This window comes from Desmodus rotundus, chromosome 2 (genome assembly GCF_022682495.2).
Source record: "Desmodus rotundus isolate HL8 chromosome 2, HLdesRot8A.1, whole genome shotgun sequence".
Taxonomy (NCBI): domain Eukaryota; kingdom Metazoa; phylum Chordata; class Mammalia; order Chiroptera; family Phyllostomidae; genus Desmodus; species Desmodus rotundus.
Genome location: NC_071388.1, coordinates 11200795 through 11221789, shown reverse-complemented (window position 1 = coordinate 11221789; position 20995 = coordinate 11200795). Strand labels below are relative to the sequence as shown.

The 20995-nt window shown below is 43.8% G+C and overlaps 1 non-coding gene across 1 annotated transcript; it reads left to right on the top strand.

Moving 5' to 3' along the window:
• The first annotated feature begins 18830 nt into the window (after nucleotides 1–18830).
• LOC112309780 (U6 spliceosomal RNA) lies at nucleotides 18831–18936 on the top strand. Its single transcript, XR_002975305.1, has one exon. It is a non-coding gene; the product is annotated as a U6 spliceosomal RNA (small nuclear RNA).
• Nucleotides 18937–20995: the final 2059 nt, after the last annotated feature.

The following is a 20995-nucleotide window of genomic DNA, read 5'->3' as shown; positions in this document are numbered from 1 at the left end:
ATGATTCTAAATGCCACAAGCGGGCCCCAGCTTCTCCGATGGAAAGATGAGGACACCACTCGCTCACAGTCACACGTGTCGAGGAACCGTCCAAGAGAGGTTTGAGACTCAGCCCCCTCCAAGCCCTCTGGCTCTACTTGTAAACTTGTAAATAACTTACTAGAGTTACTAACACACTTACTATTTCTCTCTAATTTGGGTTTTTTCCAATTGTAGTTATAAACACGCCCCTCTGCTCAAAGCTCAAGGCCAAACGCTGAGTTAGGCTATATATTCCCACAGCCAAAGCCTCTGTTTCAAACCTTTCTCTGTAGAGCCTTGTTTATAACCTTTAGGCCACTAGTACAAAAAAATTAATATGCTAACTAGATATTTTATAATTTTACATTTTGAAAGTAAAGGCAGCACCCCAAACCTCAGCTAGACATTTACATAACTGCATTAGTAGCATTTGCATGAGCCACGATAAAAGTTAGGGTAGAGAGCTTGCTTATTTCCTATTAACCCCAGAATAGAACGTGGTTCTTGTTTGCCCTTACAAATAAAGCTTAACCACTGTTTTAAAACCAAACACTACACTTGGATTATTTTATGGTTCCTGGTTGCTATGAGGGAGCAGCAGCAAATTTCATAGGAAGGAAAAAATATTTGCTGGAAAATTACAGTTATTCCAAACGAATTACATCAAATATTCAACTTTCATTATGTTTATGCATTTGCTTCCTGACTTTTGACAAATCAGCTTCTCACCACACATATTGTCACTTGTAAAGATTAATTTCTTCAAGGTCAGTTTTTCCCAAATCTCTTTATGTATACTCAGTAGAAAAAAAGATCGGATGATAATCCTGGCCAATCCATACAATTAATTAATCAATAAATAGTTATCAAGTGTCCCTAGAACCAACCTAGCATGCATTCAATAAGTGCATTTTAAAGGGAATTGAAATTAAATTCATTCTGTTTAAGAAAGTAACTTTTGGTGCCTGTCTTGGTTTGGATGCCCCAAATGCAGACCTCCAGAGGTAGAATTGAAGGGCCAGCACTTTCTGTGGGAGATGACCTCAGGAGCCCTACCTGGAACAGCAGGAAAAGTGAGGCAGGGAAGGCAGATAAACTAAACAGTACCAAGAAGAAAGGTAATTGCTGTGGGCAACTGGGCTTCAAACCCAGAAGGGACACTAGGAGAAGCCACATGAATAGAACCTTACGAATCCCATGCAGCCATCTCTACTCTCCCACTGCTATACACACTTCACCTGCTTCCCAAGTGTTGCAGACTAGCGTGCGGGCTTCCGTTCTGCCAGGTCTCAGACTGGACTCTGCAAGTTCTTTCATCGCCAGCCCCGATCTACCATCAGGGGCAAGTCAATTGTTCTTCCTAACAATGCTATCTGCAACCCCAGCCTACCCGTAATTAACCTCACTGGAAATCTCGCTTTTAAATCACTATGGGTGAGGTTTATGATCTGGTCTTCCACCCTTTTTGCTCATCTATTTCCTAAAATAGTTTCAAAAGACTATGCACACCCTACTTGAGTTGACATCTATACTTTTTTATCAAAAGTTTAGTTGCTAGATGGGACTTCCAGCAAGTTGTAAATATTGCAAATCTAAATAAAATTGTTACTCCATTTCTTTTAAATGTTTCCAATGAAATATAAATCCCAAAGGAAATTGATACTCACCATTGTCCATTTAAAAACATAAATGCCCACGTGTATCTTGTTTTAAAATATTCCTTCAAGTCGTATTTCCATTTCATTTTCCCCAGAGAACTCTATCCTAATATAAAAATATATGTGAACGAATATTGCTAAATAAGCCTATCTCATAATCAACTGAAAAAAAAGGTGTAAATTGGCATTGATTTTTAATTTCCTGTGACCGTACAAGTTCAGATTTTTTAAATTTTTCTTCTGATAAAATATCATTATACTTCTCATTTAATACACAATTAATCAAAAAAATCAAATACATTTAAAATGTTGATAAATATACAAATTCTACCAGAAAATTATTTCTTAATGAAATGGACAGGATTAGAATGTTTTTCCTAATTAGTCCATCTCCTCATGAATGAATAATACTTGTTGCTAGGATGAGACAGAGGCCATAATTAATGGTATTCCTCATTTTAAAAACTAACACTGAAAAAACTTGGTTTTAAAAACATAAAATAAAATGTAGCTGGAAATGGAATAGATTTTGTTATAGCAATATCTTTCAAGTCTTTGAACTTTTTTAATTACATCCAAACACAGCCCAGAGGTCTGTCATCAAAGGCTGGTTTGAATAATCCTGAGTAGGTCTTCAATTTGGCTTGGAGCAAAGAACTAAAAGCCATCTGAATTGTAACGGTGCTTGCCAGCCATCAGAGCGGTTTGCCGTCTCAACATCGGTATTTCGCAGAGGCCTGGTTTGGACACGCAGGGACTTTTTCATCACAACAAGAATACGAGTGAATACGGGGGGAGGGGAATGGGAAATGGGCAAGTGTGAGAAGAAAACAAGAAGAAGCCCTACAGATCGTAAATGTGTCTATAGACAAGTCCCCTTGAGAAAAGAGGACATAGAGAACTTGAGGATCGGGCAGGCTGACATTGCCCACGTCCCTGCAAAGCCCCTTGGGAAGCCTGACCCTCAGGGCACCGTGCGCATGTGCGCACACCGTTTACAGTTCACTGGCACTGCAGTAGACTTTGTGACCCCAGGTCCTTCTGAACCTTGCCTCGTGAAACTCAAAGGCCAGCCTTTTGAAACCCAAAAACTGAGAATTAACTCCTCGGTTTGGCTATATCATCATCCTTTGGACGAGTTAATGAAACCCTAATGCTCCAGCAGCTGCCTGAAAAGGAAGGAAGAAACAGGGGCAAAGAGTTACCAGAAAAAAAAATAGTGCATTAGTTAACATTTCAAAGTTGCACCTTGCCACAGATTAAAAGAGTCTGCTCAAAATAACAAGTGAACAGCCTGCATCCCGAGTGTTACAGGATTCACCAAGTCCAGATTATTCAGCAAATAATCTGACTTGGGTTGTCAGTTGAAATTCAAGATTACTGTAGAAGAAAAAGCAAAGGGCAATAAGATGACAAAAATAGGGGTGCTGGAAATCACTGAGGATATTCAAGAAAAAATGAAGAGAACAGTTTGGGTGATGTTCCTATAACGGACAAAGAGGAGACAACACAGGCACAGTTAAAGGGAACAGCGAGGAATCAATGGAGACGTCCAGACAGGGGAAGCGCCTGCAGTGGCCATCGTTAATGATCTTGACATTCATTAAGGCAGAAGAAACACAGACAGGTCATCAGGATTTTATGCCATTGAAAGTATGTCAGGAAATTAAGTAAAATCCACAGGCAGACAAACTCCAAAGAACAGGCTGGCAGGTCTTGCCTTCATGTCAACTTTGCAGTGATTGGGTCAGATTTGTAAGGGTGTTACGGGGACCTTTATTTTACACGTAGGGTGTGTGTGCACACAGGCAATAACCTGCAACAGTCTGCTGCTATTTCATTATAGGAAGATGTGTGGTTTCAGGTGGTCTAAACAAGTTGGCGCCTAATGATTTCTTGACTGAATGGTTTCTTTACTGAATTCAGAGGGATTCCTGTCATCATAGGGCAAGTTGGCACAAAGTGGTCTCAGTTTGAGTTGGTAACAGTTCTCTATTACCAAGATTTTACCTGGAAATTTAAAAGAAAACAATAAATTTGATATTTCTTTTCTAAACAATAGCAATAACAATGATAAGGACTTTGTTGCATCCTGGCCTTGACACCAATGTTCAGAGAGACCTTTCTATTGTGACACTGAAGTAAACGTTCTTCTGAGAGTGCCCGTGGCGAGGGTACGGATGCCCACTCCTCCCTGAGAGATGCCCGCATACTCATCCCCAGAGCCTGTATGTTCTCTTCCACAGCATCAGAGACTTTGGAGGTGCAATAAGGGCCTTGATACAGGGAGGGTTTCCTGGGTTCGCTGAGGGAGCTCAATGGAACCACCAGGGGCCAAAAAAGTGAAAGATGGAGGCATGAAGGTCTGAATCAAAGGGAATGCGATAGTGGAAGCAGAGACTGGAGTGATGTGGGGCTGTGAGCCACGGAATGCAGATGACCTCCAGAAACTGGGAAAGGCAAGAACACAGGTACCGCGCCCACCCCCCCACCCTGAGTCTTCAGAAGGAGCTGGCCCTGCTGACACCTTATTTTTAGCTCAGCAAAACCCATTTCAGACTTCGGACCTCCAGAACAGTGGAGTAAAGCAAAATGTGTTGTTTTAAACACTCAGTTTGTGGTAAATTTGTTACAGGAACAGTAGGAAACTAACACAGTGCCCTAATTAAATGACAGGCATTTTTATAAATTAACTGTGTAGATATGCTACATATTAACTATACATTAAAATTAGATGTCTCCTAAAATGCAATCCTTTTTAACAAGTATCACCTCTGACTTTTGATTACCCCATATAATCTAATGTGGATATGAAAATAAGCATATCACCAGGGTAGGCCCAAAGGAAATTGAGAGAGGAGGGTAGCAGAAACTGTGGGGTTATTCAAAATCATGGGCCTCCCTAAAGGCTGGGAAATTTGTCACCTGTGCCTTTCTCTTCTACTCAAGAAGTTTGATATGTTTGCCCAGAAACCCAAGAATAAGAAAGAACTCTAAGTATATCTTCAGTGGACAAATACATGTTTTTTTCCTAAATTCATGGTGTAGAGAATAGGATTAAAGGCCAGAGATCACCAGATATGAAAAAGTATTAGGTTTTTTTAAATGGATGAAATCCAAACGTCATGGGCCAGCTTGAATTTTGGTGAACCTAATGATTTTTTTTTTTAAATATCTATTAGAACTGCTCTCCATGCCAGGCCCCAGGGTAAAACCACCAGTAGGAATTGATCTGTTGTATTTGGTAAAATCCAAATGCTGTTTTCCTGTTTTTAACTTTTAAAAAAAATCTGAAAGTGGATGTCAGGGAGGAAATCGAGACAGCACATTTTAATCTTCTCAAGCTGCCCAGCCACAATTCTCTCCCTCTGTCTCTCCAGAGGGGGTCAGGCAGTGCCCACTCTGCTCCCTCCAGGGGGCTGTGGCTCCTAGCAAGAAGCCATGAGCCCTGTGTCCACTCCTAGACCATGTTTGAAAATGTCCAGGAGTGGCCAAAGCTTCAGAATTAAGTGCATGCCCCTTTAAACACGCAACTGAGAAAGAACAAGTGAGAAAACACTAAGGGTATCCAAATGATTGTAGCCTTGTTAATACTTTCTGGAGAGTGTTTAACTGTTTAATAATATTCTTAGTTTCTCTTTCATTTCTCTCCAAAGTGGCATGGGCATGCCTCTGTGATCACATGGGAAAGCCTGTCCATGTCTTCAAGTGACCTCAAAGTTCAGCAGCTACTCACGTCCCCAAATTCCATCTATGCTGTGGTCATCTAACGGTTCAGCGGGGTGCTAGCTTCCTATCACTGACTGTAGGCAGGAATTAGCTCCTCACAGGCTGTTGGACAGGGGCCTCGGCTCCTTGCTGGCTATTGCCAGAGACATTAGCCCCTTGCTATGAGAACCTCTCCACAGGACTACGTCCTCCCTCCACAGCAGCGTGCTTCCCTCCAAAGCAAGGGCTCCATGACAGAGAGGAAAGAGAAGGCCAGAAAGACAGGGTCACTACCTTTTTGTAACCTAATCTCAGAAGCAATATCCCATCACTTCTGCCTTATTGTGTTCTTAAGAAGCAAGTCACCAGGCCAGCCCACATCGACAGGAGGGGAGATTCACACAAGGACATAAATGCCAGGAGGCAGGGATCACAGGGAACCTCCTCAGAGGCAGCCTGCCATGGCAGACAAGTCCTCCTCCTTCTAAGCAGCTTGCCCCCAGGAGAGGCAATCGAGAAGGGGATACACTGCACATGCTCTTCCGCCCCCACTAATTGGGTGAACAAATTGAATGAGGAATAGTGGAGAGAGGCTATAAGCCTCCACCTCATAATGGGGAGAGGAGAAAGGGAAAGGAGGAGGTCTTCCACACGGACAGAAACATCAGGAGTAAGGGATGAGCAGTTCCCAACACTCACAATACCCTGTTTCTACTACAAGGGCCATTTTACATAGAAAGAAATTCAAGTTTGGAGAGACTGAGTAAGCCAAGGTCGCACAGACATTACGTGGTGGAGCCTGCATCTGTAACTACCCAATCCCTGAAAAACTGCCACACTCTGTATTATAATTATACTTCTGCATGTTCCGAATCTGCTCGGAAGCAACTCTTTGATGAGGACACATATACTTGCCAGTGAATATATGTCATTTCAAGAATGGAAGGAAATTATTTCTTTTGTGTCCTTAAATGTCCCCCAAACCTGAAGTTTTACGACAGATCTGCCAGAAGATAAAATACACGCGTGGCGGGAGTCCACTGCCGGCTCTCTGGAAATGCTGCAGAACCTCAGGACAGTGCTGCTGGGGCACTCAGCCCAGAGACGCGCCAACAGCGTGTAGCACAGACAGGCACGGTAACATCCAAAGTTTTGTCCAGAGTGCATGGGTGGCATGTGACACTGTTAACATAAGCAGGTCCCAAAAGCACTGCTTTGAACTTGAAACAAGATGCTCGTTTTCATTGTCTTCTGGTCTCTCCTGCCCCTTTGTTCTTTGATATAGACTATACATCAAAGATGGCAACACTTAGCCTCCCCCGGCCTTTGAACTGCAGGGCGGTACAGCAGCTATTTCTGGCCCTACATGCTGCACAGAAATATAAAGCCTAAGAACCTTTGTCTCCTCATGATTTTACATCCTTTTTAAAGGAAATGGCCAAAAAACATTTTATGAAGTACCATCATACATGTACTCTCATATTTCATCTCGTTTATGCCCTGGATATGTGAGTGCCCATTGCCTGGCAGGCACTGTGATGTGTGCTGAGGGTCAGAGAGGAGCAGAACAGAAGACGTGTGGGCCAGGAGCACAGGCTCCTGGAGTGGGGGAGACACAAGTTGACCCCCGAAGACAATGCAGTGAATGCTGTCGGAAAGGGATGCCTGGGGTCGTGTGGGGTCTCCGAGGAGGGGCTGCACATGTGAAGGGGACTCGCAAAGGCAGAAGACTCTGGGTCATGGACATACCTACGTGTCTCTCTCTGGGACCCAGTCCACAAAACTGGTCTTCCCTTGCCCAAAACAAAAGCCTTTGGGAGATGGGAAGGGACTACAGGTCAGGGTAAAGAAACTTGTGTGAATAACGTTTCCCAGAAAGACTGGTATAACGGATGATCAGCACATAGCTGGAATATATACCAAATGTGAACAAGAAAATTCTAGACATTGGATCAGTCTCAGTCCTAATTATTATTCCCCTCTTCGGAATGCCCCACAGAAACCTGTCTCTCCCTCTAGATCAAACTTTGCTTGTTGGTCATACACAGATTCTTCTAAATAGGGACTATGCAGGACTGAGGCTTTACTGGAAGGTCAGTTTGCCCTCTGCTCATCGCCTCCTCCTGACAAACTGTGCACGTGAGCAGCGAGAGTGTTCGTACGATTCTCAGTCTTTATTTACCCAGACGGAGCAGAACTCCTCTTAGAAACAACTCCATCGGTTGTTTCTTATTTAAGCATCCACAACCATCTCCAGCTGAATATCCCGCCCAGCACACTCAGCATCTGGTAGCTAGCTTTTCCTGGGACAAGCCTGCTGGTCAGGGTACCGGTGAAACCAATGATGCCCTGACAGGCCTCAGCAGTTGACTTGAATTACTCATAGCCTCCATCCCTGCTTTACATTGTGTTCTCCTTTTCTCTATAGGTTACCAGTGTTTTGAATTAAGGTCCCTACCCACTCCCCACCCCGAGTTTTTTCACCCACAGATTTTTTCCATATCTGACCTTTTACTAACCTGCTTGTTCTTTGCCAGCCAGTGTCTACTGCCCTGCCACAACGCTCTCCTTCCCAATCCACCGCCGGTTGAAACGTCTAGACCCAAGATCCCCAATTCCATACCAGGGGTTCAAAATGAAACTGAGCCACCCACATCTTTGTTTCACAGACCCACCTGTTCATCTAGGGAACATAAAATAGGGCCAAGTTTGCAAAGTTTGCAAAACAGCCTCCCTGAGTTTACAGAGGACACTTGAGACTCCCATACAGAGACACATTGCATTTACTTGTACAATAAATGTCTGTACAACTTTCAACCCTGACAACCTGAGTACACCATTGAAATCTTCTCATCTTCATTTTTCACAGTTGTTGTCCACCATAGTCTGTCTGCTTTGGGCCATTAACAGAAATTTGGCAAGAGAACTTTTTTTTTCAATTTATAAGCATATTTACAATTTTGAAAAGTTGGGTTGCTAAAATAATTTACCCTGAGCTTCTGGTCATAACATATGCTTAAAAATGGATTATGCTTCCTGAATCAGAGGAGCAGTGAGGAACTGTGGCATAGCCTGTGTGCTCACGCTGATCAAAACCGTGCCACTTGAAGGTGATAGGCTGCCCGAGTAGCTTGAGTGATCGCTAGGCAGGGAAAAGCTTCATATTCTCAGCACAGTCCATTCCATCCTTTCTAAGTGTGATAATGTACATGTTTGCATCAAGTAAAGACATTCAAAGCGTGGTACCTGCTCACCAAGATAGATAGTGTGTCGACTACATGCTGCGATGTAACACACCACCCAAAACATGATGGACCCAAAAACAACAATTTATACAGCTCAGTGACTTAGTCCATTCAGGTTACTATAACAGAATTGCACAGACGGGGTGGCTTACAACAGCAAGCATTCATTTGCTAGTTTGGGATGCTGGGAAGTCCAAGACCATAATGCCAGCGGATTTGGTAACTGGCAAGGGCCTGCTTCTCGGTTCATAGAGCCATCATTTCACTGTAACCTCAAGGTGGAAGGGGCAAGGGATCTTGCTGGAGCCTCTTTCATAAGAGCATTAATCCCCTTTCATAAGAGGGTTCTACTCTCATGTCTTAATCCCCTCCCAAAGGCCACATCTCTTAATACCATCATATTGGGTGGTAGGATTCAACACAAGCCATCTGGGGGCGCACAGACATTCAGACCATAGCGCTCATGATTCCGCAGGTGAGCAACCTAGACTAGAAAAAGTGGGGTGCTTCCACTCTGGGCCAAGCAACCTCAGGCATCTGGGGTCAGCCATGGGTTGGTTATGTGGCTGTGCTTCCAGAAGTCAGCAGGCTGTCAACAGGGCTGCTCAGCTCTGCTCCATGCATTCTCTCGTTCTCCAGCAGGCTACTCTGGGCATGGTCTCATGGCCTTGGAAAGGCTCCAGGAGAGAACGGAAGAACACAGGTATTTTGAGACTGTCTTACTTTTCTATTTCTGCATAATAATTACCATGAACTTGGCATCTTAACACAACAATCATTTATTCGCTCACGGGTCTGTAAATCAGAACTTCAGCACAACATGACTGCCTTCTCTGCTTTGGGCATCACAAGGCTACAAACAAGTCAGGCTGAGTTCTTATCTAGGGTCTGGGAGTGGGTGGGAGAGAGGCATCTGCTTTCAATCTCATCTTGGTGTTGGCAGAGTTCAATACCTTGTGGTTGTAGGATGGCAGTCCCTGTTTCCTTGCTGGCTGTCAGTCAGAGCTCAGCAACCAGAGGCTACCCACACTCCTACCACAAGGCCTTCTGCAAGACAACAAGGGCACTCCATAGCTTTCTCATGCTTCAGAGCTCTAACTTCCCCAGTGTCTGACCTTCAGATTCAGATTTAAGGACTCGTGTGATTAGGGCAAGGCCCACCTGGACAACTTCTTGATCTTAAGGTCAACTGATTTGGAAAGTTAATTATATCTGAAAAATCCCACCTGCTAGAACACAGCTCTTTGTGTTCACAGGTGCTCGCAGAGTTCAAAACAAGATTGCACCATGGGGGAGGATCACTGCAGGTCATTGTGGGACTCTGCCTCCAGCAGAGGCCCGGACTCTGCTGGCTCATCATCACATCAGCCACACTCTAAAGACCAAAGCAGATGGGCCCAAATGCAGACTGTGAGGAACTAGATGCTGCATTTTGATGGAAGGAACTGCAAAGTCACTTTGTAAGGGGGCATAGACACAAGAGGGGTGAAGGATTGAGTCCTATTTTAATTTTTTTTTTTTTTGCAATCTGCCACAAAGAGTACGCCTGAGACTTGCTTTCCAAGTCCATGCAGCCATACCTACCATAGCTCTTGCTGCAACAAGGCAACCTGGAGAGCAAGCCCATTTCTAATAACAAGGATGAGGATACGAACAGGCAGATAGTAAATGTCTGGCGCACACGGTCCCTAGGATAGACCCAGCCTCCTTTACTTCCTGATCCCTGCCCCCTGCCCTCCCATCAGCAATAAAACACCGGGATGCCCTCACACCTCCCCTCAGGGGCTCCAAGTGAGGGAACCTGCTGCTGCCCAGCCAGAAACCTGAGTAGGTTAATACCCTTTCTAGAAACCCTGCTGCATCTGTCCCCAGAGGAAAGGATGAGAGAGGCAGGTGCAAAGGAAATAAACTAGCCCAGATGGGGAAGTCCAAATGGGCAGATAGGTTTCTATCAATATTTCAAGATTCCTGGGGTTTTAAATATTACCTTTATCATAAGTCCTAGGAGCCCTCATCTCCCTTCCACACTTCAAATGAGGAGCAGGGAAGGTTTAAAAGGAGCCACACATCAATTCTGACGTAGAATAGAAAGAAGCCAGGGTCTCAACTAGTACAAAACTTTTAGAATGAAAGGAAAGCAAATATTTTCTGTCCTCAGTGAAGTTTTATCTATTTATATTTAATGTTTTTGAGGCTTTCGGGGCAGGTCCAAAGCAAACAAGACTTCAAATATCAGCCGCTTTTTTATTTTTATTTTTTTGGAAGTGTTGAAATCATGGCCTACTCACGTTAAATGGTTTTTCAGAGCTTAATTAGTTTATAGGATGTTAAAAAAGAAAAAAGATAAATTGCTCTATGATTTCTGGGCCGCCTTGGAAATACGCACGAACTTTAGAATGAACGCTTGCAGGGAACATATATTTCTTTTCAGAATCCTCAGCAGCTGTACAGAATCATGCCTTTACATATATCACTGTACTGCTCCCACGTCTCAGCCAAGTGGGCTAAATTTACCAAGCTCTGCGTAATTTCACAAGCCGGGTCTGCCAAAACTCTCAGAATTTTCCATCGCTGATTGGACTCCAGCCAGTAATACACACCTAACACTCAAGAAGGGCAAGAGGGAAGCTCAAAATAAAGAATCACTTTCAGGGAGAAATGCAGTCAAGAGCAGGTTGAAGAGAGACACAGAATAGTGAATTGCACTGTGTTTTTATTGATTTGGAGATAGAATTATTGGAGGGCTTGAGGGGTGTTTGTCCGCTTCTCGAAATGACATTCAGGTCATCATTACAGGTGGGGAGCTCAGAACAGCAATAACTTGCTGGCAGATTTGAGCCCCTCCCTACAGATTAATCTTTTTCTACCTCCCATTTAATGTATGTGTTTGTTAAGTAACAACAGACATGTTTAACTTCCTTTTTCAAAAACTATTAGGTTAGCTGGTGGTCTGTACTATTTCCACATTTAAGCAATAAACCAGTGTTTCTTTTTAAAAATCTGACTCTTTTTTTCAGTTAAGTTTGTTGCCAGATCACCCCAAAAGACAGGCTGAAGTCTATTAAGTATGTTGATCGCTATTATTCAGATAAGGCGTTGGCACTCTTACAAGTGGGTCACGATGTTGCCGATGTATTCATCTTGCAATGTAAGGAAGAGATGAGATAAAGGAAAACGGAATGGAACCTGGGTTTTGATGTGAAGCTAGGGAATGACTCCCCTCTCACTGTCCTCCTTCTACTTTCCACCAATCAGAACGTTGGGTAGCTCTTTAAAGAGTAAATCCCAGCAGGGACACTTGGGTCAGCCTTTCAGAATCCTGCCTCTGCCCCAGGAAGAAGCCACATGGAGAGGCTAGGAGCCTGGGCCCTATCCTCTGGACCCCAAAACAGTAAGGCCTAGGACCTAGACAAATCATCCAAGGAGGGCTCTGATCCCCAATATTTCTAATTCAGAGCATTGCTCACCCCATAGTAATACCTGAACTGCCTCTCACATTTAAACTCATGCAAGAGAAGCCAACAACAACACAGGCACTTTAGGGACATTTGGGTTTACAATGAGGACAAAACAGACAGCATTGGTCCCTAAAGGGCTTGCTAGTAATTTTAATGAATTTTGCTTTCAACTTATTTTTTCTAATAGAATTATCAGAAAATTACCATTTTGATCATTTTGGTGGTATATGATCATTTTTGAGATCATTAGCTACATCCTAAAATATGAGGTCTGTCCAGAAGGTATCCAGCTATTTAATAAGAAAAGTAGACATTTATTGAAGATACAAGATATAAGAACATTGTTCATAAGACAATGATGCCTAAGTTCCCTTCACACAATTCTCCCAATCGCCATCAGCTGCCCTGTCATATTTTCCTGAATCTCATCGATGGTCTGAAATCTCTTCCCTTTCAAAGGTGATTTTAGTTTTGGGAAAAGCCAGGAATCTCAGGGCACCTAACCTGGGCTGTAGGGGGCTGAATCACCTGCATGATTTGATGTTTCACCAGAAAACTCCGCATGAGACGTGATGCATGAGCAGGTGCGTTGTTGTCCAATCACCAGTTGCCCATAGCTGCGGCCTTCTGAATCATCCAAATAGTTTCCTTCAAGCTTAATACAAAACTTGATGCCAATTAGTTGCTCTACTTGGTCAAGTCATTTTCAATACGACAGCCGCACAGTACACATGCTCACTGCACAGGGTCTACCGCCCCCACTGACTAACAGGGTGAAGTTGTTACTGTTCATGCATGCTCATTCCAGTCCACCTTCCTTGGCTGCCAGGTTACATCAGTGTCGTGCAAACTGTTCTTGTTATATTAACAATGGCTGGACTTTTTTCAGACAGGCCTTGTCATATACCTATACTAGGTTGTAAACCATGATTAAGAGTTAAAGGTCTCACTTCTGACCAAGACGGAGGTGTAGACAGATACACTTTGCCTCCTCGCACAACCAAAAAAAAGGAAAATAAATTTAAAAACAAAAAATAACCAAAAGTGCCAGAAAATCGAACTGTATGGAAGTCCAACAACCAAGGAGTTAAAGAAGAAACATTCTTCCAGACTGGTAAGAAGGGCAGAGATGGGCAGTCAGGGCAGAGAGGACTCTCAGCAAGGCAGTGGCTGGAGGACCAGACAATCCCACATTTGTATGTAGATAAACTGGGAGGAACAACTGGGAAGCAAGACAGACCACACAACCCAGGGTTCCAGTGTGGGGAAATAAAGCCTCAAAACCTCTGACTGAAAACACCTGTGGAGGTTGTGGTGGCAGAAGAAACTCCAAGCCTCACAGGAAAGTTCACTGGAGAAACCCGTAGGGTCCTGGAATGTACACAAACCTACCCACCCAGGAATCAGCACAAGAAGGGGGACCATTTTGCTTGTGGGTAACGGGGGAAGTGACTGAAAGCCAGTGGAGAGCTGAGCAACAGGCATTGTTCCCTCTTGGACCCTCCCCCCAGCGAATACCTAAGGCTCCACTCCTTACTACATAACAGGCCCACTGAGACAAAAAAATATGGCCCAAATGAAAGAACAGATCAAAACTCCAGAAAAAATACAACTAAGCAATGAAGAGACAGCCAACCTATCACATATCAAAACACTGGTAATCAGGATGCTCACAGAAATGGTTGAGTATGATCACAACATAGAGGAAGAAGTGAAGGCTATGAAAAGTCAAATAAAGGCAAATGTATAGGGAACCAAGAGTGACGGGAAGGACACCAGAACTCCAATCAAGGATTTGGAGCAGAAGCAAGAAATAAACATTCAACCAGAACAGAATGAAGAAACAAGAATTCAAAACAATGAAGAGAGGCTGAGGAACCCCCAGAACAACTTTAAACATTCCAACATTCCAATCATAAGGGTACCAGAAGGAGAAGAGGAAGAGCAAGAAATTGAAGACTTATTTGAACAACTACTAAAGGAGAACTTCCCCAATCTGGCAAAGGAAATAGACTTTCAGGAAGTCCAGGAAGCTCAGAGAGTCCCAAAGAAGTGGGACCCAAGGAAGCACACACCAAGGCACATCATAATTACATTACCCAAGATTAAAGATAAGGAGAGAACCTTAAAAGCAGAGAGAGGAAAGGAGACAGTTACCTACAAAGGAGTTCCCATAAGACTGTCAGCTGATTTCTCAAAAGAAACCTTACAGGCAAGAAGGGGCTGGAAAGAAGTATTCGAAGTCATGAAAGGCAAGGACCTACATCCAAGATGACTCTATCCAGCAAAGTTATCATTTAGAATGGAAGGGAAGATAAAGTGCTTCTCAGATAAGGTCAACCTAAAGGAGTTCATCATCACCAAGCCCTTATTATATGAAATGTTGAAGGAACTTATCTAAGAAAAAGAAGAAGATCAAAAATACAAACAGTAAAATGACAACAAACTCACAACTATCACCAACTGAACCTAAAAAAAAAAAAAAAAAAAAAAAAAAAACTAAGCAAACAACTGGAACAGGAACAGAATCACAGAAATGGAGATCACATGGAGGGTTATCAGTGGGGAGGGGGAGAGAGGAGAATGGGGAAAAGGTACAGGGAATAAGAAGCATAAATGGTAGATAGAAAATAGACAGGGGGAGGGTAAGAATAGTGTGGGAAATGGAGAAGCCAAAGAACTGATATGGACATGACCTAAGGTGGGGGAATGATGGTGGGGTGGGGAGGGGTACAGGGCAGAGGGGAATAAAAAATGGGACAACTGTAATAGCATAATCAATAAAATATGTTAAAAATAGAAGTTAAAGGGCTCTTTCCGGAAGTTAATGTACACTCAAAGTGAAACCAAGAAAAACCAAATTTAGCTATTCACAGATATCCTTGTGAGAAATTACCAAGAGGAGCGTGGTAAACTGACGTGCCCCTTTCTGACTGCATCTTGAAGACCTGAAAAGTTTCCTCCCTCTTAATTTTCTTTGGCTAAACCACAAATTTATGCCTTTTCCTGTTTGGCATAAATTTAAATAAATAAATAAACATATAAATAAATAAATAAAACAGGTCTTTCTTTTTTGTTTGTTTTTCCCAAAGAGAATATGGAATTGGCCACTTAGTTATTCCACTAAGGATTAGTGAGGACATTTCAAGCACAACTAATTAAAGAAGTGTTTCCTGGAATTAGGATATGATATTTAACTGCATTAGAAGGAACTAAATATAAAATGTCACACACAGAAGTAAACAGAATTATTCAGAAATAGGGCGGGGGGAGTTGCAAGCAAGTGTTAATTAGTGCTGAAGAAAATGGCTGTTGTCTTCTCCATAGTATTCTTTTAAAAACTTCTCAGTCGGAAGAAAACGAAGTCTTCAATATTAAAAAGCAACTCCGTAAGCAAACATTTGCTCCGTCACACTCTGGAACAGGGCACTGTTGACTTAGAATGGTCTGTGCTAATGAAAATGTCCTGTGATAAGGAAAATGTTCTATATCTGTGCTGCCCCAATAAGGTGGCCACGAGCCACATATGGTTATTTAAATTTAAATTAACTGAAATGCAATAAAATTAGCAATTCAGTTCATCAGTCGCAGTGGCCATATTCTAAGTGTTTAATAGCGACAAGAGGCTCGTGGCCGCCTTACCGAGCAGCACAGTTGTAAACACTAGGAAAGATGTGTCGGCACGTGGTGAAAATACATATTCAAAGTTTGCCAAAGAAGGGTGGAAGCTGAAAATGTTTCCCGAAAAACCTATATGGAGCCTGAGAAAAAAGTCCACTTTGTATCCTCTGGAGGATTTTCTTCTCTTTCCATCAAGTTTCAGACAGTAAGTAAAACAAGTTTGCAGTGCTTTTCCTCCCAACGCCCTGAGCAAATTCTCAGGTCTTTCTGGGAGCGTTCCCTTGATATGATTTTACACAGCCTGTCTGCAGAAAGCCCATTTTCCAAGCACCCAGAGTATGTTTTTCACATGAATTCTCTCTTCTGGTCCTTGGAGTATATTTATAGTGGAAATTCCCATCACAGAGAGCCCGTGTATATCTGTGTAACCACACTTTCCAAGGCTGGTCCATGAAGCAGGTTTCTCTATGCAGTTTTGTCTATTTCTGCAGCCCAGACTAGGCCCTAAGATTTCCAAACTGGCAAGAAAGATGAAAATGGACAAAGTCCTTGATTGTGCAAGTAAGCCTCTGGAATGCCTCTACTTCCCTCGGAGAGCTGACGTAAAGCAGGAATTCAAATGGCCCCATGTCAGGATTTAAAGGCCAACCACAGATTTTTGCCTAGTTTTCAGTCAGTGGGAATCACACTCTGCACACAGGTGATAGAGTTGTTCGTAGACTAATCCACATCAAGTATATTCATACAAAATGTAGCTGGAGGGGGTTTTGTGTGAGAGAAGAGGTGACTTCAACCAGCCTCAGTTCCATGCTCAAGGGCTTCACTCCTATGACGCTCTTAATTTAATTAACATTTTATTTATTTGTTTTTAGAGAGAGGGGAAGGGAAGGAGAAAGAGAGAAACATCCCTGTGTGCTTATCTTTTGTACATCCCCCACTGGGGACCTGGCCCACAACCCAGGATGTGCCCTGACTGGGAATCGAACCAGCGACCCTTTGTTTTCCACTCAATGCACTGAGCCACACCAGCCAGGGCCCTATGATGTTCTTATAAGCTTAAAATTACAGTGAGACCAGAAGCTATTAAAAGTGTCTATACGTACCCTGGCGAACTCCTGGATGTGATTTGCCTTGTTTTTCTGGGGTCTGCCCCAGTCTAGATAGCAGGGAAATAACCTAGAAGTTCAATCTCCTCAAGGAATCTTCAGCAAAACAGCCGGGGGCCACTCGGGGCTTGGGCCTGCCTTCAGGAGGAGCTCATGGGCATGATCTACATCTGGACCATCTCCAACCGGAGACCTGACACCGGCAAGTGCGCCACATTTGGAATTGGCACCTGTGGGACCTGCCTATCCTCAAGAGCATCACCTTTTCGAAAACTGTTCAATGCATTTTGTTTCGTTCAGGAAGGGTACTGTTCCTAAATGCATATGCAGACGACCTAATAAAATTACTAACGTAATTTACTCCCAACCTGGCTGTTCATTAACAGGCACACAGGTACCGACAAGGCACCTGAAAAGTATTTGCTCCATGACCTTCATACTGAGCCAGTTCCAAGCACAATCTCAAGTCTAACCCTTTATTCCTGAGGTTGAGCCCCAGCCCGGTGGTCATGGGGAGAAATAAGAAAAAAGGAGACATGCCCAGGCCGACATCATGCTTAGACTCAGCTCCAATATCAAGCTCAAGAGTCAGTTCCCTAATCCACCCAGCCTCACATTTCATCTCCAGAACAGGTAACACGAGATCATGTGCTTGCACCATCATGGAAAGTAGCAGCATTTGGGAAGAAGGAAAAAAAGCAAGGGTGGCCAAAATGTCCACAGGAGAGTTCAGACCCAATGCAGCGAGGTCTTTCTCAGGACAGTAAGCCCTAGCTCAGAGCAGGTGTGGGCTAACTGCGGCCCACAGCCGACTTTGCCTGCCGGCCTTTGTAAATAGTTTCATTGGAAAACAGCCACGCCCCTTGGTGTCCCTATTGCCTGGGGCTGCTTACCAGAAACAATGGCAGAGTGAAGAAGCTGCCACAGAGACCACGCGCCCCACCCCCACAAAAAAGCTGAAACAATTTCCTGTGCGCACCTGTACGGAACACATTTGCTGACCCCTGGTTTGGAGTTGTAGATTTTGCTGAGAACAGTCATTATCAGCGTTCCCTGCAACAACTGTTTCTTTCTGATAAGAATATAAATGGAGGGAAGTTGAACTGTGTCTGAATGTCTGTTACAAAGAATGAGCAGGAGACTGCCTCCGTCTCAAAGGCAGTTTTCAGCTTCATTCTGCCGTTGCCCTGAGTTCTGAGAATTTTTGTTGTTGTTGCTAACATTTGGTAAACTTTAGGAACTTGAAAGGTGGTTGGGAACATCTCTGAGGTTTAATTTCAAAATATGTTTAACTCTAAAGCTGGGGTTCTCCAAGTGGGTAGCTAAAGTAACAGAGTATTTGCCTAAAGCTTTTCAAGGGGGTGTTGCTGATGGGCACTTTGTAGTCCAGGCCACGGGAGCGAACTCAGAAAACAGGCATAATTGCTTTTCCAAGTTTTCATCATAAATAGTCATTTTTTTAAAAGGTTCCAGTAACTTGCCCACTAAGGAAAAAAAAAAGAAAAAGGGGGAAAAAAAGTAAAATGGGACAATGACACAGTGGTTTTGCTCTAAAATAATCGTGCGTGGTGTCAGGCTGCCATCTACAGTATTTCAATATTTTCATCCAAACACAGACATTTTAATGAGCACTATAGATCCGGGCCATTCTGTGGAGGGAAGGGGTTTGCCAGCAGGACAGTAAGAGTCTCTTTGGTCACATTCTTCTTTCCTCCCCACCCGACGCAGCACTGTTTTTAAGTTTGCTCCATTTCCTGAGCACGCGTGTGTGCGCGGTGACAGGAAAGAGTAAAATGAATCAGGGCCACTGGCCAGAGGGGCCCCGGAGCTGTTCAGAGGCGCCCAGAGTTGCTGCCTCTCACACACAGGCAAAGGCAGTCACTCACTTGCTGCTGCCAGCGTGCGGCAGCCGCGGAGTCGGGCAACAGCTGCGGCGAGCGAGGCCTGAAATCCAGGAAAGCCCGGTTTTACAAAGAACTTTGGTGAATTTGGAGGTTAAAGAATCGAAGGGCAGTGTTTGGTCGGGAGCACATATACCAACATTAGAACAATACAGGTAAGATTAACATGAGCCCTGTTCAAAGATGAGGCACAAATTCCTGAAGTATTCTCTATCTGAAAAGAAAAGAAAAGAATCTAACGGATGTATTAGTTTGCTGCAGCTGCTGTAACAAAGTCCCACAGACTACGTAGCTGAAACAACAGAAAAGTATTGTCTCGCACTCTGGAAGTTCAAGATCAAGGTGTCAACCGGGTCATTTCTTTGCAGGGCCTTCTCCTTGGCTTCCGGAGGCCTGCCTTCTCACTGCATCCACACAGGGTCTTTCTTCTGTATCTGTCTGTGCCCTAATTTCTTTTCATAACGACACCAGTCAGTAGATGAGGGTCCACCCCCAGTGAATTCATTTAATCCTAATCACCTTTTTAAAAGCCCAACCTCCAGGTGTGGTTACATTCTGAGGTACTTCGGGTTAGGACTTTAATGTATGAATGGGGGAGAGCACATTCCGTGTTATTCAGTTCATAACAGGAGCTAAGAAATAAAGTGCTTGCTTTTAAAGTCTGGACCTAAAACAAGTGGAATACAGGAAGTGGTGAGGCACTGGGATGCCAAGAAAGAAAGGGAGGGAGGGACTGGGAGAAGAGGAAGGAAGAGAAAAGCTTGATGAATGACTGGAGTCTCTGCTGGCCCAAAGAAGGTCTTGCCTCATTAAGGAATTCCCCCGATCTATCTATCTGCCTACTTCAGGAGGAGGAAGAAGTGTAAATTAAGAAAAGATGGTGAAAGTTGGGTGACCCTAGCGGGTACGGCCACTCCCCTTTGCTTGACATGCCTCGCACCGTCCAACAGTGTCCTGCAGCTGCGTGGCTCCATGGCTCCCGCCTCTCTGTTGCTCTGAGGCTATCAAAGCAGATCCAGCGGCGGGCGGAGAGGGGCAGGGAAAAAAACGCCTCCAAAAGTGTTCTTTTACACTGGAGATTTGATCCACATTGAGCGAAAATGAAAAATATGAATTTGCTCTTCTCGAAAGGAATGAATGGTTCATTGCCAAACACTGGGCTCTGCACGCCCACTGAAGGGTCGCACCCCAGGTTGCTTTTGTGCCCTGACTTAGTCAGCCAGGCAGGCCTCTCAGACAGTTCACCCTGTGAGGTGTCCGCGGAAGCAACAGCCTGCTGGTTCCCTGGCCGCTCCCGGGCCACGCTAGTCAAGGGCTATGGCGTTTCTTCCCCCGTCCCCCATGTCTTCTTAGCACAGGGGACCATCGCCTCCATTTATTCTGATCCCAGCTATGCATGAGGTAGTTTAGAAAAAGTATCTTATTGGATAATCGCCTTTGCAAACCTTTCAACCACATAAATGCATTGAACAGAGAACCGTTTTATATAAATGGCTATAAAATATGTAAGTCCTATAAACCATATCGTGTAACCATTTTGTTTTATGCTTTTAGGAAAAACCCGTAGGCTGAAAATGCAGGACTAAATTATGAACAATTTTATGTCGTTTTTGCAATGCGATGAAGTTAATATATTCTGGCCACAGGGATATTGTACATCAATTCACATGCTGCTTAGTGGGGGTTTTTTTTCACTAATAATTTGAATCATAAAATGCATAAAGTCACAGACAATACAACTTTTTAGACTCCCATCTTCTTAAGATAACTGAAGTAGACCTAAAGCAGCCATTCCTAACTACAACAAATGTATTGTTCACTTCTGGGGCAAATGCAAATGTAAGATAATACTTGTTTTAAGCATAATTCCAACTACTACTACAAAGGGGGATGCAGGTGATTGTAGCAGTTTTTAGCTTCCAGTAAGATTGAGCCTTTTGGTGTAACCTTTTTGTAGGGCAATACTGCCACCTGGTGGTGTATATAAAGTATTTCTCATCAGTTGGAGAGGGACTCTCCCAACCTTTGAAAATGTTCCAGGTCTCCTCTTGCCCATTTTATTACTCCCCTGATCTGTAACAGGCTCCAACTTGTACACATAGGCCATACAGACTAGAAAGAGGATGAGGTCCTTCCCAGCCTTCACTGCCTTAGACCCAGACAAGAGGGGACCCTGCTGTGCCCACCTCACCCCCTCTGTAGAAGGTTCAGCTCTCTGACTTTCCCTGGCTGTGCCCCCCCCCCCGCCCCCGCCCCTACAGATCAAGGAGCCCTGGG